Source organism: Lampetra planeri, chromosome 25 (assembly GCF_965212315.1).
Source record: "Lampetra planeri chromosome 25, kcLamPlan1.2.h2, whole genome shotgun sequence".
Lineage (NCBI taxonomy): Eukaryota > Metazoa > Chordata > Hyperoartia > Petromyzontiformes > Petromyzontidae > Lampetra > Lampetra planeri.
The window spans coordinates 2,868,074-2,884,263 of NC_136131.1; positions in this window are offsets into that span (position 1 = coordinate 2,868,074).

Consider the following 16,190-nt stretch of genomic DNA (forward strand, 5'->3'; position numbering starts at 1 on the left):
TATTCCCTCTCGGCGTGACTGGGAAGGGCCCCAAAATATCGAGTGCAACGAGCTCGTTGGTACGCGAGACCTGAATAGATTGCAGCGGTGGATTAGCTGCCACGGCCGGTGGTTTACGCCTGGCGCACTCAACGCACCCCTTCAGAATATGCACCACATCACTTCCCATTCCCGGCCAGTAATAGTCACGCTGAAGCAGGGCAAGCGTCTTGTTAACTCCCAAGTGCAAGAGGCGTTCGTGTGCCGCCAAGACAACCCTCCCCCTCACAGCGGAAGGCACCACGAGTGCGTTCCGCCGGGACAAACTGTCCCATTTCAATAACACGCCCTGCTCAAGTACATAGGAGCCGGTACGCTCCTGGTCCCCCTCGGGACCCCCAACCTTGCGGCGCAATGCTAGCAGCGAGCTGTCCGCCATCTGGAGGCGGCCCCATTCGCTGAGCGACAGCGAGAGCAGCGAGTCCCGACCCTGAGAGGCAGTGGAATCATCCCCGATCGGTGCGCCCGCTGTCGCAGCCAGTGCCCCCATCTCCCCCGCAAGCGTCGGTTTACAGCGCGCCGATCCCGACAAACACGCGCATTCATCACAAGGCAACAACCGCGACAAGCAATCGGCATTCGTGTGTCGCAACCCCTTACGGTACGTAGTCGTAAACTGATAGTCCTGGAGGACTTCCAACCAACGCGACAACTGGCCCGAGGGCTGGGCGACCCTCAATGAATACTGTAGCGCCGCGTGGTCCGTTCGGACTGTAAAGTGACGACCATAAAGATATGGCCTAAACTGCTGCACAAAAAAAACAATGGCAAGCAGCTCGCGACGGGTGACACAGTAGCGCTGCTCCGCCGGAGACAACACCCTACTACCGTAGGCGACAACTCTTTCGACACCCCCAACGACTTGGGATAGCACCCCCCCAATGCCCGTGTTGCTAGCATCCGTGTCCAGCAAAAAGGGACTGGCAAAATCGGGATAACACAAGGGTGGGGCACCCACCAAGGCGTCCCGGAGGGAGCGAAACGCGGCCTCCTCCTCCGGTCCCCATTTGAACTTCACTCCCTTCGCCGTTAGAGCGTGCAAGGGTTTTGCAATAGTGGCGAAGTGCTCAACGAACCGCCGATAATAAGAAGCAAACCCGATGAAACTACGCACGTCGGAAACGGACGTAGGTGTCGGCCACGAACCGACACAATCCGTCTTCGCGGGATCGGTGGAGATCCCCGAAGAATCGACAATGTGACCCAAGTATCTAACGGACCTACGAAGGAGGTGACATTTGGCCGGTTTAAATTTCAACTTAGCCGATCGCATTCGCAAGAACACCCCTCTCAATCGGCGGAGGTGTTCCTCAAACGTTTTACTGAAAACAATGACATCGTCCATATAAATCAAGCATGTATCCCACTGCAAGCCCGACAAAACCAGCTCCATAAGTCGCTGAAACGTCGCTGGAGAGGAGTGAAGTCCCATGGGTAACCGGTTAAACTGGAACAGCCCCCCTGGAGTCCGAAATGCTGTCTTAGGTTTCGACTCTTCGTCGAGCGGCAACTGCCAAAACCCCGATAACAAATCAAGAGTCGAAAAATATCGCGCACCAGACAATGCATCGAGGGACTCATCCATCCTGGGGAGCGGATACGCGTCAGCCACAGAGATCTTATTCAGGCGACGGAAATCAACGCAGAATCGCAGGGACCCGTCCTGCTTCTTAACCAGCACAATAGGCGCTCCCCACGGGCTAGAGGAGGGCGAAATAATATCGGCTTCTAGCATATCGTTAACAGCCGACTGAACATGTTCCTTCTCCACGGGACTCAGTCGGAAGGGATTTAGCCTGACCGGCGCCGCATCGCCCGTTTCAATGTGATGGTGCAACAAATCCGTGCACCCAATGTCATACTTATGTTTACTGAATACATCAGAGAATTCAATGAGCAACTCGCGCAGCGCACCCAACTGCGCCGCCGACAAATCGTCCGAGGCGGCACATAACGAATGGACCCACTCAAGGTCTTCCCTTGGCTCAACGTTCCGCGCGGGGCTCGAGCCCACCTGCGCAACCAACCCATCATCCCCAGGGACCTGCGCCGCGTGAGCCAGCAGGGTGCCCTGCGGAATGACAGCTGGTCGCGACCCCGCGTTCAAAACCATCACAAACGGATCCCTGTCAGCCCGCACCAAAGTGTGAGCCACCGATAAATCAAGACCCCCGACAGCCTTGTTAGAAGGACCCAAAAGCATACTCTGTCCCGAAGCCTCCCTCACCCATGGTTTCCGCAACCGGAGGGGAATCAACATCTGTGAACCCGGGGGCACTTGCACTGTCTGCGTCGCCACCGCTTGTATCGTAGCGCACGCCGTCCGAATGTCAGTAGGGCCCGACAAAAATGAAATCCGGCGACCCGATGGCAGTTCAATGCATCGTTGATCGATAAGAATTTTAATGGGCATTTTAGCCAAAAAGTCAGTGCCCAAAAGACACGGAACTGCCAAAGAAGACGAAACGAAAACGGGTCCCGACAATTTGATATCTCCAATGCAAATGGACGCCCTAACCTGACCGATAATGCCCAACGATCCCCCGTTAGCGGCGTAAAATGGCACATCCACTGGAAGCAGCGGACGACATTGGACCGGAAGAATATTATAAATGAGGTCCGATATAATAGTTGCCGATGCCCCCGTGTCCACTAACACCCTAATCTCAACCCCATCAATAGATCCCGTAACAACGGACGAACCCGCCGAAGCAGCCACAATTCTATGCTCCAATTCCGCCCATTCAATGTCTCCCTGGTCCCGGCCGAACCCCCCTCGCCGAACCGAATCCCCGAACCTTAACCGGCCCTCCTCCGCCGCAACGCGGCGTCCCATGTGTGCCGAATAAACAGGCCGAGCGTGTGAGGTGCCGCGACTTGCCGGGGATTGTAGAGATGACTTGGGCTCTCGGTCGTCGTCCAGCCGAGCTCCCATGGCGCGCTGCCGCGGAGCGCGGCACCCGGACGCCACGTGGCCCCGGAGGCCGCAGTTATAGCACGTGACGAGGGTCGGAGTAGATCTTGGTTGCTCCGACTTTCGGCCCGATCGCAGAGGCGACCGGGCCCCCGGCCTCCAGTCCCCTGGTCGTCCCGTGGCGAACGCCTCCTCTCGTGGGCTGACGACCTGGGGTTCGGCGACCACCAAACCCGGGGCTGCGACGACAGCAGCGTTGCAACCAACGCCTTGCTTCCGTTGTAGGGCCTCGTGCGCTTGAATACTCGTGGCGACTCTCAAAGAAGAAATATCAATCTCGTCAGCTGTGTTGATAGGGACCCCCAGGTCCTGCGCCAACTTGAGCAGCTGCTCCAAAACCATCGCGTCTTGGCCCTCCTCGTCCATCCGAGGGAACGCAGCATCAGCAAGAGCCAGCAACGCCGTGCGATAGGCCAGCGCGGTCTCCGTGGCCGCTTTCCGTCTTGCGTAGAACTGATGGCGGCACGTAGAGGGAGGCCCGTAGACCCTGGCCAACAAACCCAGCGCATCCTTCAGCGTGGAGCGGTCCGACTTCCGTGCAGCCCTGAAGGCCGCGAGCGCATCGTCGTCCAGCATGGCGGGCAATGCCCGCAGCGCCGTAGCATCGGACCACGCTGACATCTCTTGATGCGCCAAAAACCTTCGCTGAAATTGGCCCCAGTCTCCGCCTTCCGCCTTGAAGGCTGACAACGTGGGCAGGCGCTGCTGAAAAATGAAGTCATCCGCCTCGTGGTTCCTCTCCGCCTGTCCGTCGGTGTCTAAAATGGCGGCTCCAGCAGCAGACGTAAGATGGCGGACCCCCTCGCGCGCTGATGACATCGATGCGCGCGCTTGGGAACCCACCACCACGTGGCGCTCGCCGTTCCCGCCAAAAGTAGGCCCAGGCGCAATGGCGGGAATCCCCCATTCGTTTTGGCGGGAATCTGCGGGGCGACCTTGTAAAATGTCCCCCACCGTCCCCGCTCCTCCCGATGAGCTGATCTCTGCCAAGATGGACGCGGCGGCGAGCAGCAGCTCCGCCAGTCGGGAGTGCGCCTCACGAAGCCCGGCGTCTGTCCCCGGTCGCTCGGCCGGCGCCGTCGACGGACCCTGCAGCGTGGGCAAGTCCTCTTCCTCACCCCCCGCCACCAGCGGCCCCGAGTCGTCCAGGTCTTCCTCGCGGTCAATCCCGTGGGTCCTACGGGTCTTCCTCGTCTCCATACTTGGAAGCCCGTTTCACTTCTGACGCCAGATGAAGTATTGGAAAATGACGGCAGGAAACTCCTTGACGGGAACACACTTCTTTTATTAAATCTTGACTTGTAACAATACAACGCGTGGCCTCTCTTCTTCACAATGCGCTTCTCTTGACTCTGGATTCTGTGCTGCTGGCTCTCTGTGCCTCGTGTAGACTCCGCGCCTCGGCTACACTCCTCTCTCGCCTCGTGTAGACTCTGCGCCTCTGCTACACTCTCCACTCTCCTCGTGTAGACGTTGCATCTCTCTCTCTCTGGCTACACCGTATGCATACTCGGCTCGTGTAGACCTTCCTCTCTCTCTGGCTACACCGTATGCATACTCGGCTCGTGTAGACCGTTCTCTCTCGCTGGCTACACACTATACATTACTCAGCTCGTGTAGACCGTTCTCTCTCGCTGGCTACACACTATACATTACTCAGCTCGTGTAGACCGTTCTCTCTCGCTGGCTACACACTATACATTACTCAGCTCGTGTAGACCGTTCTCTCTCGCTGGCTACACACTATACATTACTCAGCTCGTGTAGACCATTCTCTCTCGCTGGCTACACACTATACATTACTCAGCTCGTGTAGACCGTTCTCTCTCGCTGGCTACACACTTATACCTTACTCTCCTCTACTCTCCCTTACTCTCCTCTCCGGGCTCTATCTCTGCACCTTCGTCTTCATTCTTAGATGGTTCCACTTCTGCCCCTGCTCCTCTGTGCATCACCTTATATACCCCTTCTTCCCGGGAGACGGAGCGGATGCGGACCTCAACGTCGGCACCGCTCCTCAGTTACCCAATCCCCACGCGCTATCCCTACGATCCGGTTCCGCTCAGCGCGTGTTTCCACTCCCCGACCAATCACACCGCGCTGCTACCCGATCACTCCCTCTGGGCGCGTCACCGGCACACAGCCAATCAGCAGCACTACCCCCACCCGCGCACTGACGCCTGCTCCTCCCCGTCAGCGCGCGTCACCACACACACACCCGTACATACGCGCTGGCACACGACATATACACCCAGCGCGTATCACCACTACACTAGTACAGCAACACTGGTTGTGTGTTGGAGAGTGACAGCCAATATCTGGCTCTCGCCTGATGAGGCTGGTTGTTGCAATTGCCGGCGAAACGTCACAGTACTCGAATTGTAAATGTTGTCGTGGGTTCAGTCTCCAACACACAACCGGTGTGCTGAACTACTAACTAATTGGCACGTTCTGTTTACGTGACAACCCATACTAATTGGCTGTGTTGGTGGTGGTGGCGGATTAAACGACACATTTATATTTACGCGATCTCGCCCAGAAAAACCTCTATTATGGATGACATTGGTCGCAAAAGCCTCCTCCTACTACTGCTACTGCCAGGTGTGAAACTGAATAACAAACTCGAATGCTTCCATTGCTTTTCGTTCTGCTCCAAAAACATATCTCTGATCTTGAATTTAAAATGAATTTTGGCAGCGTTTGGGGGTGGGGCACTTTTTGGTATATTAATTGCGAGTGAGGTTCCAAAAGTAACATAAGACAATCCTGATTTATGTTAGTATGTTTAAAAGTAAAAATCTAATGCAATACTTTTGTCCAGTTCTGGTGCTAAAGGCGGAGCAAACTAAGCAAAATGCTTAGGGAGACAAAGCAGCTCAAGGGGCCTCTAAAATGTATCAAATAATCTAAAGATGCACCAAACATCGGCTCGAATTCAGATCATAATAAACTTAAAAAGCCAATAATCGATATTCTTTTGTCATGCTTGTATGCTGCCATTTTTTTATTGTATCTTCTGTAACTTCTGTGTGGTGCCCTCTGATGTTTCTCTTCACATAATTGCCCTCCTTTTCCAGATTTCTCTGTATTCCGTCTGTTTTTAACATGAATTTGTATAGTGCGTTTGAAAATTAATAATGAACAATTTTTTGGGTGCAGAAGTTCCTTATTTCTCGAACTAGTCTGAAGAAATTAGTCAAACCGCATTGCTCAAGGAGTGTCTATAAATGTATGTTCACAAATGAGTGTAAACTTTACAATCAGAATATTTTTTTCTACTGGAGGAATCCGATGAGCTATAAAACTCTTTTTCAGAGATGTCCAGTCAGGCGGGTAAGAACGTTTCACCAACAAACAGTACAAAACACGATAGTAGCGCAAAGTACAAGAAAGGTAAACAAATTACCCACACACATACAGACACAACACTAAACCATCCTCATCCTACCAGGCAAAGCCCACCGAGGTATGAACTTATACTGGTAGGAACCTCCTGGTTACACCAGCCCACAGGGGATTATTGTGTCCGTCCCTCGTACATCCAAAAATGGGAGGGGTGGGGCTGGGTGGAGAGGGGAGGGTGGGGAGGGGCTGGGTGGGGAGGGTGGGGAGGGGCTGGGTGGGGAGGGGAGGGTGGGGAAGGGCTGGGTGGGGAGGGGCTGGTTGGGGAGGGTGGGGCTTTAAATCAAGAAGGGTGGAGCCAACACTGCACGCTCTGATGGGTTAGGGCACGGGTGCAAGAGAAATTGGCTGGGACGTTCAAAGGGGAAAGTCGAGTGAGTGACGGGGGAGGGGGGGGTTAGATCAGGAGAGGAGAAAGAGGTGAGGATTGGCGGAGACGGAGTGTGAGGTTAAAAGAGGGAGCTTAAGGCGGAGCTCGGGGAATTGTGGGAGGAAGCGAGCGACGTGAAACGAAGACTAACCTCGTGGGCAAAGGGAGTCCCAGCAGAGGCTTCTTTCACTCGTGTAAGGATCAAGTGAGGACATCTGGAAGTAGCGGCTGCCAAACTCTGATAGATAGTACCACCAATCGAAAACGATACATCCACATAGATAACAGACTGTGTATTAAAACAACATCAAAACCTGAAGAATGTATAAAACGTTGTTGTATCAGTTGTGGTGGAAAAAAAACTGCTGTAAACTGGAAAAGGACGTTACATATTTACCTCCTCCAGAGAACATTTTAGTATTTTGGGGGTGTTTTAATGGGGGGCGTGAACTGGCTTGACAGACGTCGGATATCTGCTGACATTTTGGTTAATTTCAGTAGGAGGCCTGGTTCGACGATTCGCTTTGTCCTGTATTTGTTTTTTTTGTTGTTACGACAATCATGAATGAATTTCGAGTTTCACACAAATAAGTTGATGCAGAATTGAATCAAAAGTGTCAATGCCCTCTCCGAAATCTGGGGACAGTCTCTTCTGAGCCGAAAATCACCGAGATGTCTTCTCCTGAACGCCAGCTGATCTCTCCGTTATATGGCACTTCTCTGCTCCCTTTCCTATGTGGCAAACATTATTTTTCCAGTAAAAATGGGTCTCTAATAATTACTGGAATTTCAGAACAGACCAGGACAGTGCCCTTTAACATCACTACTCCCAGCAAAATAAACTGCAGCTATTTGTTGTTATTGTTGTTTTTAAACAAATGGTCTTGTTTTGTTATAAACGCTAAAAAGGGATTGTTTTTCAGGCCTTGCAGACTCTCATTCACTTAATTAATACGTGTAAATACGTCTGTCAAATAGGCAAGCATTGCCGACCCGCAGCTGCAGCCGTTGAAAACAATCAGAAAAACTAAAACTCAAAAGTCACCAAGAAACCAAAACAATCTGAATGAAGTTTCAACTAACCAGAGGCGTAGCTAGGATATTTTGCGCCCGGGGACGAACTATAAAATTGGCGCCCCCCCCCCCCCCCCGTTTAATCACATTTTCCTATTACATCGAATAAGGAATAACAATTTAAATTTTAATGAAACATTGTATTTAAAGAAGCAAATTTATAGAAATTATATTACATGGCTCACTCAGTCACTGTCGTAGACTGGTTGACATAGTCTACAAAAGATACATTTTTCTTGATTTCACTGTCGCAAATTGGTCAATCACGTAATCAAAATCTGTTTTTCCAATGTTTCTCTTTCAACGCTAAGAAGAGCAAGATCGCTGAGACGATCTTGTCCCATTGAAGCACGCAAATACGACCAAATAAGTTTCAATTTGCTGAACGACCGCTCACAGCTTGCAATTGAAACTGCTATTGTTAATAAAATTTGCAGTGAAATTCGCAAATTCGGAAATGTCGTCTCCATAAAACACAATAAAACTAAGAAGATCCAAAGAAGTTTCTGGTAGAACTTCATTCCGGTTACTGAGCAGCATTGTGCAATCTCCAATTTCTGTGAAAAGTTCGTGGCCATTGATGTCGGTGTCATAGAAATTTCCAAAATCTGCAATTTCGGCGAATTGCATCGACATCTGTGTCGGATAGAAGAGTTTTGACGTCCAGCAGAAATCCATATTTTGTGTTCAGGTCTTTTAGTCGTAAAAACCGTGTTGACATCTCCTGTTGAAGTCGATAAAGTACGCTCTTCATAACGCGCACAATTTCTTCTTCTGCTGAAAGTCCTGCATCTCTTGCCAGTTTTCATGGCATCTTCTTCTGTCCACATCTGTAGTATTCTTGAATGAGACAGAGACGTCGTAGAGGCCACACGCTTTTATTCCAATAACACTAGTCCTCCGGACTCACTGGGGGGAACAGCCCAACCACACAACCTAGGGAGGTACAGCCTCCGGCTCTATTCTCATTACTCTCCTTCCCTAGCCTACAGCTACTCAATTACTCTCCTTCCCTAGCCTACAGCTACTCAGCCCACTCACTCCCAGCGGGGCGGCATCTTCGAGGCTTGGGGTCCAGGATCTCCGGCCGCACCTCCTTCAGCTTCTCCTGAGATGGACCCCCTCCGCTCTCTGGGAGCCGTCTTATATATTTCCTCTCTCTGAGGGGCGGGGGTGTCTCGGGGCCTTGGCTCTCGCCAGCCCCCTCCCCTCAGAGCGGTTCCAACCACCTCTCGTCCCTGCCGGTCCGGACCGGACCAGACCGGTACGTACCTCTCCCCTAGCTTGTGTGACCTGTGTGACCTGTGTCAACCTTGGTGTCAACCTTGACCACCACACATCTATCCCCCAGGCTGTGCATCTTGTTTTGGCGTTTTCTACAGCAACTTGGCTCAAATCATCACGAAGCTTGACAAATTCATGCTCCAAAGATTCAAGATCAGTTGCTGCTTCTTTGAAGTTCATAGTAGGATCCTGTTGTATCTATGCCCCGTTTTCCAAAAATTCCTGTAAGCGCTTCTGAACACGATACATTTTTCCAAGAATGACATTCTAGAAATGTAATAAAATTATGAAGTTAAAATTTAATACGCATGCCTGTAACTGTTTTGCATCGCTTCTGGTTTCAGGCGTCTAGTTACATTCTCCGATAATTTGTCTAGCAGCCCTACTAGTTCATCCAGTCCTTCATAGATAGCTTTAACAGCTTCTGATCATGCACTCCAGCATGTTTCAGACTCCCGCTTTACTGTGATGGGCACAGCTTTTTTTAACTCTTCCCAACGAATTGTTGAACGAGAGAAAAACAAATATATACTTTCAACTGTTCCAAAAAATGTGACGAAATGTGGATCCTGTTTGGCTGAGTGTACTCCTGCTAAGTTTAAGCTGTGGTTGTCACAGTTGACAAACAATGCTCTGTGATTTTTGTCACATATGCCCAGTCATCACAGCAGCATTGTCGTAACATTGTGCCCGACAGTCGGCTAGAGGTATATTGTCAGATTTCAGTCTTTCGACGATGACTCTTTCTAGGCTTGCTGCATCTTCTGCATGTATATCGATATAACCTAAAAAAAATATTTGATAGTTACTTTTTTAGTTTGAAAATCCACATCCACAAATCTTATGACCTGAGAAAGCTGTTCCCGATGTCCTAGATCAGGAGTTGAGTCAAGTAAGATACTGTAGTACTTGTTTTTCCTGATATCACTCAACAATTGGTTCTTTACAGTCGACGCAAGTATGTGGATAAATTCATTCTGGATTTCCGGTGACAAATAAGAAACTGATCCCGGATTTTCTCCTGCGTGCTGTACGTGTTTTGCTAACAATGGGTCATACTGCGCAACGAGTTTGATCAGCGCGATTATTTTTCCAACATTTTTATCCTCATCCGCATTCAAATTTTCCTCATGGCCACGTAGTGCCTAATTTTGTGAAACCAGAAACTTAATACAGGTGAGTATTCTTTGCAATATATCTCGCCAACGTTGTTTTTCCAAATGAATCTGAGCTTGAACCACTGCGTCAATTCCAGTACCATCAATTATCCTTCGTTCGGCTTCCTTCCATGCAGTGAAAGCTGTGCGGTGGCTAGGATTGTTTTCATGAGAATTTAGTTTTTCTGGCTTTCTCCACTTGTTGAAACCGTTTGTTAACTCAAACGAAGCTCGTGAGTTTGAACTCAATGATGTAAATAATAGACAACAAAAACAGTAAGCAGCTTTATTGATTGGTGAATATAATAGCCACGAACGATTCACTTCCTCTCCGTTCGCTAGTCGGCGTTTAAACCATGATGATGTAATTGAACGTGCGTGGGCTGCTCCGGCTGCTGCAGCCGCCTGGAGCGTGGTGTCACTAATAAGAACTAAAAATAGGCCGTCGTAGTTTCTGCCACCAAAAAACAGGCCAGTGACTAAGGCTGAAAGACTGCGCCTGTCTGTTGTTTGGGACGTTCTTCCATGTAAGTTCTTAATAGGCGCGTGTACCAAAATGTAATTACATGAAATGTAGGCTGTGTGTAGCGCACTATATAAACTTTTAGGTTGAGGTGTAGATTTGTGCAGTAGTTTCAGGCTGCCGCGCCCGCCGCAATAAGTTATAATGTAACGTTGTAAGCCTCATTTTGGCGCCCCTTTACCTTGGCGCCCGGGGACATATGTACCCCCCTGCCCCCCCCTAGCTACGCCTCTGCAACTAACGGGGGGGTCAACACCTTTCCATCTCACCGCCGTACGCAGAAGCTTTTCATCGCTGCTCCCCAATTCGTTGCACAGAAGAAGAAAACGATCGTGAATCGAGCGGCCGTGCTTTTTTTGTTAAATCGGCCACCCTTTTACTGCCCGATCTACAACGACATTAAGTTTCGATTTAAAGCTTTCGTGACTGCAGGGATTCATCTTCTTGGTTCTTTCGGTGACTTTACCGAAAGAACCAAGAAGATGAACGACATTAAGGTCGGCAGGCCAACATTGTTCTGGCTGCAAATGCCTCACGATGTATATTGTCTACTGCAGTGCGTGAACTTGGCAGTAGGTGAAACTTCTCTTACTTTTGCCAGAACCCCTCCTAATTTGCTGGTCATGGCTAGAGCCCCATCGGCACACACACCAATGAAACAAATTTACAACTGTAGTCCCTTATTTGTTATGATGTTATCCAGTTTTTAACCTCTTCTGCCGTGATATGATGCCACGCACCTAAGGGGGGGGGGGGGGTCAGACATTTGTGACGATGTGTGACGATGGGGGGGGAGGGGGTTGAGAAATGTGACGTCACGTAAAAATGCGCAACTTTAAATAAATATAGACAACACGTTCTACTTAATTAAATTTACTTTTTAATAAATGTTTTCTCTTACAACAGAATGCAGCGCCACATTAAATACGCACTACAATGACAATAGTTTAAAGCGATTTGAAGCATGTGTTTTTTTTGGAGGGAGGGGGGGCAGAGCTTTGTGACGTTATATTTGAGGGGGGGGGGGGGTCTGACTTTTTGTGACGCCGTGTGACGAACGGGGGGGGGGGGTCCAAAATCACGTGACGTCATTTATGGACGGCCCCCTTTTCTTTCGGTGCACTTTCTTTCTGCAGAGAAGTCAGCCACCTTTCCCATTGTGGAATTCTCTGTACGCCATTGCACACTGCAGGAGCTTAAAACATAACGCTAATGGCCCTCACGCGTTACCTGTTCGTTGGTCTCCATGGAGTGTAACCCCATCTGTGTTGTCTGTCTCTGTGTGTGGGCTGTGTTTTGTCTTAGTCTGCCTCCCTGATCGTCTCCGTTGCGTGTACGGTATAACCAACAAGAGTAAATAAATATTTAACTTAAAAATTAAGGCGGGAAATCAACAAATTTTCAACTATAAAACACATTGCTTAGCAGCGTGTCGGAAGCATACTCTCTGGGACCAGTGGTTCTCAACCTTTCTAGGCTACCCCATGTTGAATTTAGTGTCAACCGAGTAAAACCCCCTTGCCTTGCCCGAGTGGTTCTGGGAAATAAATGTACGAATGCATGAACATCGATATATCTAACCAATGGTCAATTTTGTGAGGCGTCGTTACTGCAAGCGAATGAAAACAAAATTCAACGGACGCTCTGCGTGCGTCACGTAATTCAATCGCGCTCGCTGGGTACGGTACTCTTGGGGGCCGTCCATAAATGACGTCACGCGATTTTTGACGATTTTTTGACCCCCCCCCCCCCATCGTCACAAAAAGTCAGACCCCCCTCAAATATGACGTCACAAAACTCTGCCACCCCCCCCCCTAAACAAAATAAAGTGCTTCAAATCGCTTTAAACTATTGTCATTGTAGTGCGTATTTAATGTGGCGCTGCACTCTGATGTTGTAGGAGAAAACATTTATTAAAAAGTCTATTTAATTAAGTAGAACGTGTTGTCTATATTTATTTAAAATTGCGCATTTTGATGTGACGTCACATTTCTCACCCCCCCCCCCCTCGTCACAAATGTCTGACCCCCCCCAGGTGCGAGATGTCATTTATGGACGGCCCCTTGCGAAGCCATGCAGTTTACGATCAGTGAGTTTAGAAATGCCTTTTATATCGTTCGAGATTTTAAATGTTATCGTAGTTATTTTACATTGGCAAATTCAAACAATTTTGCCAGGTATGACATAAAATGACCTCATGGACCCCCCTGGGACATTGCCACAGCAGAGCCCCCGGGTGAGAACCACTGCTCCTGGACCATACCATTTGGTGAAGGCCCCCAACGGGGTCTGCAAGTGTGAGCCGTGACAATTGGGTGTCAGAAGTGGGATTGATCCCAACGCAACTGGGGGGTGGGGGAGCAATGAGCCGTGCAAAAATTAGGGGCAGTTTTTTTGTTTTACGGGACAAGGGATCCCAACCGTGTCAGCCCTTCTCTAGGAATGTCACCCTGGCCTACCAAGAATGTCACCCTGGCCTACCAAGAATGAATGGAAGGACTATGGCGAAGGCCCGGGAACAGCTGTTTGCTGCATGCGCATGGAACAGCGTCCAATTCAAACACATTCCTGCGGAGGGAGCTGGTAGGAACGTTGGGTTGCTCGGTCAATGGCCAGGGTCAACGGCGGCGTGGTGTATTCCGCAAATATGGCCGACTGTGAGGGCGGGCACAAGCCGGCGTGAGTAGGTGAAACGTTGAGTTTTATAAGGGCACCACGGGGTGACCAGCCCCCCCCACCCAGCCCCACCCAGCCCCTCCCTGCACGACGGACACAATAATCCCCTGTGGGCTGGTGTGACCAGGAGGTTTCTAACAGTATCAACATTTTATCTGCACCCATGCAGGGAAATTGGGCGGAGTTGGTTCACCAACTTGAGAAACGTTTTGGCCCAGATCTGTGTATGTGTGTTCCCTGTGTTTGTGTGTTCCCCTGTGTTTCTGTCTCCATGTGTCTCTTACTCCGTGTGTCTGTGTCTCCCCGTATCTCTGACTCCCTGTCTCCTTGTGTCCCTGGGTATCTCCCCGTGTCTGTCTCCCTGTGTCTCGGACTCCCTGTGTGTCTGTGTCTCCGTCTCTGACTCCGTCTCCCTGTATCTCTCTGTGTGCCTGCAGCGTCGGGTGCGTGGATGCGAATATATTTAGAAATTGTGAATATCCAATTGCCGACTCAGGGTTGCCAAGTCAAGAGCTCGACTCCATGCTTATTTGAGCAGAGCGACATCTTTGATCACGCAGATATATGCGACCAGAGCGAATTACATCTGTTCGGACTGGGTCTACTGGTGACAATATTAGAGCTCATCAAGTTGTGATTACCATTTGTCGAAAGTTGGTTCTTTTAAAGTCGGATAGTTAACAAAGTGCACAGGCTCTGATGAAGTCTAAAACGTAAACATGGCAGTGGTTTGTTTTTTCAGAAAATAACTCAAACATCACAGGAAAACCCGTTCAAAGACATGCTCCTGTGGAAAGCATGCACGGTTAAACACATACACGATCTTCATGGGGAAAAGTCAAAGACGAGTTTTGTTTGGGTTGGAATAGTTTGCCTGATCGTTCGTGAATCGTATGCAGTCGGAGCACTGAGAAATAAACTCAAACCCCACTGAGCATCTTGGATACTGGAGATACCAGCATTTTTATTTAACCAAGTTAGTGCATGTAATTCATCAAAGTAAATAGAACTGCACTTAAGAGCGAGCAATTCAATCAATATCCCTGCCAACGGCATTCGCACAATTCATTTAGGTTAAAACATCTTACATGTAATGTCAAAAATGCTTACATTAGTTATATATATATTATGTATTACTGTGCAATTTTCAATATGTTAATTCTACATATTAATTCAAGTATGATGCACATTCCTTCTTCATCAGATGTATTCGATACGTGCATTGTTTAGAAAGGAGAAAAAAAGGCAAGATGTGAGATCCAATATTCATTCTAGATTTGAAGTTTTTGTGACTGCAAGGATCCATACTCTTTGGTTTTTTCGGTAAAGTCACATAGGTGAAAAATGAAACAAATAAATTAAATCACGACGTTTCGGAAGCAACACAAGCAACCGTCATCAGGTGTTGACTGCTCCAGCAGAGACGGCTCAGTGATTTTGCTGGAACAGTCAACACCTGATGACGGTTGCTTGTGTTGCTTCCAAAACGTCGTGATTTAATTTATTTGTTTTATTTTTTACCTACGTGACTTTACTGAAAAAACCAGAGTATCCAATATTCACTTTTAGGTATCATACATTCCGTAATTACGATAATTCACCGTTTTCAATCCACAGCTGAATGAACACCTCCACACACGACACAGCCAGAATTAATGTAATTCTTACCCATTTAAATTACCCCAGAAAAACCTCCTTTTGCTATCAAGACCAATTTTTTTACAGAAAAGTCCCAATTAGGATAATTCCTTATATAGTGAGAATAAAATGAAGTTCCAGACAAATGAGAGAACACCTCACGTAGATTTGTGCTTACAGGGACTCCTCTACTTACAACATTCGACTTGCGCACTTTCAGAGATACGAACAACCCTGGTCCGTATGTCCAATTGGCTGTTCGAACCAAGAGTCGTAAGTTCAACCTCCGCGCAATACATGGCGGTGGTGGCATCTACATCTGCAGAACCAGTGGCATCTACATCTAAAGAATATTATACAACTTAACATGTTTGGAATCGACAGGAGTAAAGTTTGACATACGAACATATCTCTGGAACCGAACTCGTTGGTAAATGGAGGAGTCCCTGTATGCTGAACTTCTTTCGCATCAAACATAGCCAACCATGCTAATCGGAGGTGCGGAGGCAGACCAACAAAAAACAGTCGTACTTGTCATATAAACTCTGGCCACATGGCCAAGCGTGGTGCTGCTAACGCTCAAACCACAACAACGAGCACGCCCCAACACAGACCACTTTTCCCTTGATCCACGGATATCCCATCTGACTGACCGTGGCTTCTCATGGGCCGGGTAGGGAAGGTACGTTCGTGGAGTGGTGTCGCAATAACAGCAATACCGCACTACGCCTAAAAATACCACGTTCCCCATCGCTTCCTCTTCACGAGTAGGTGGGCAGTAAACCCAATCGCTCTTGCCTCCCCTCACCCCGTGGGCAGCTGGCCTAGTGGTTGTCTTCCTATCGCCCGTGCATTGCAATCGGCTCATGTTCAATAGAAAAAAAAAAGACCAAAACCCCAGTCATACCACACTGTGCGATGACACACGGGCCTCGCGGGAACGGGCCGTGGCAATGCTCACCTCATCACTACCGATGGTGAGGATTGAGGTGAGCCCGTGGCGATCATTAACTTGTCACGAATACTCAAAGCTACGTTTCGTTGGGTGGCCCC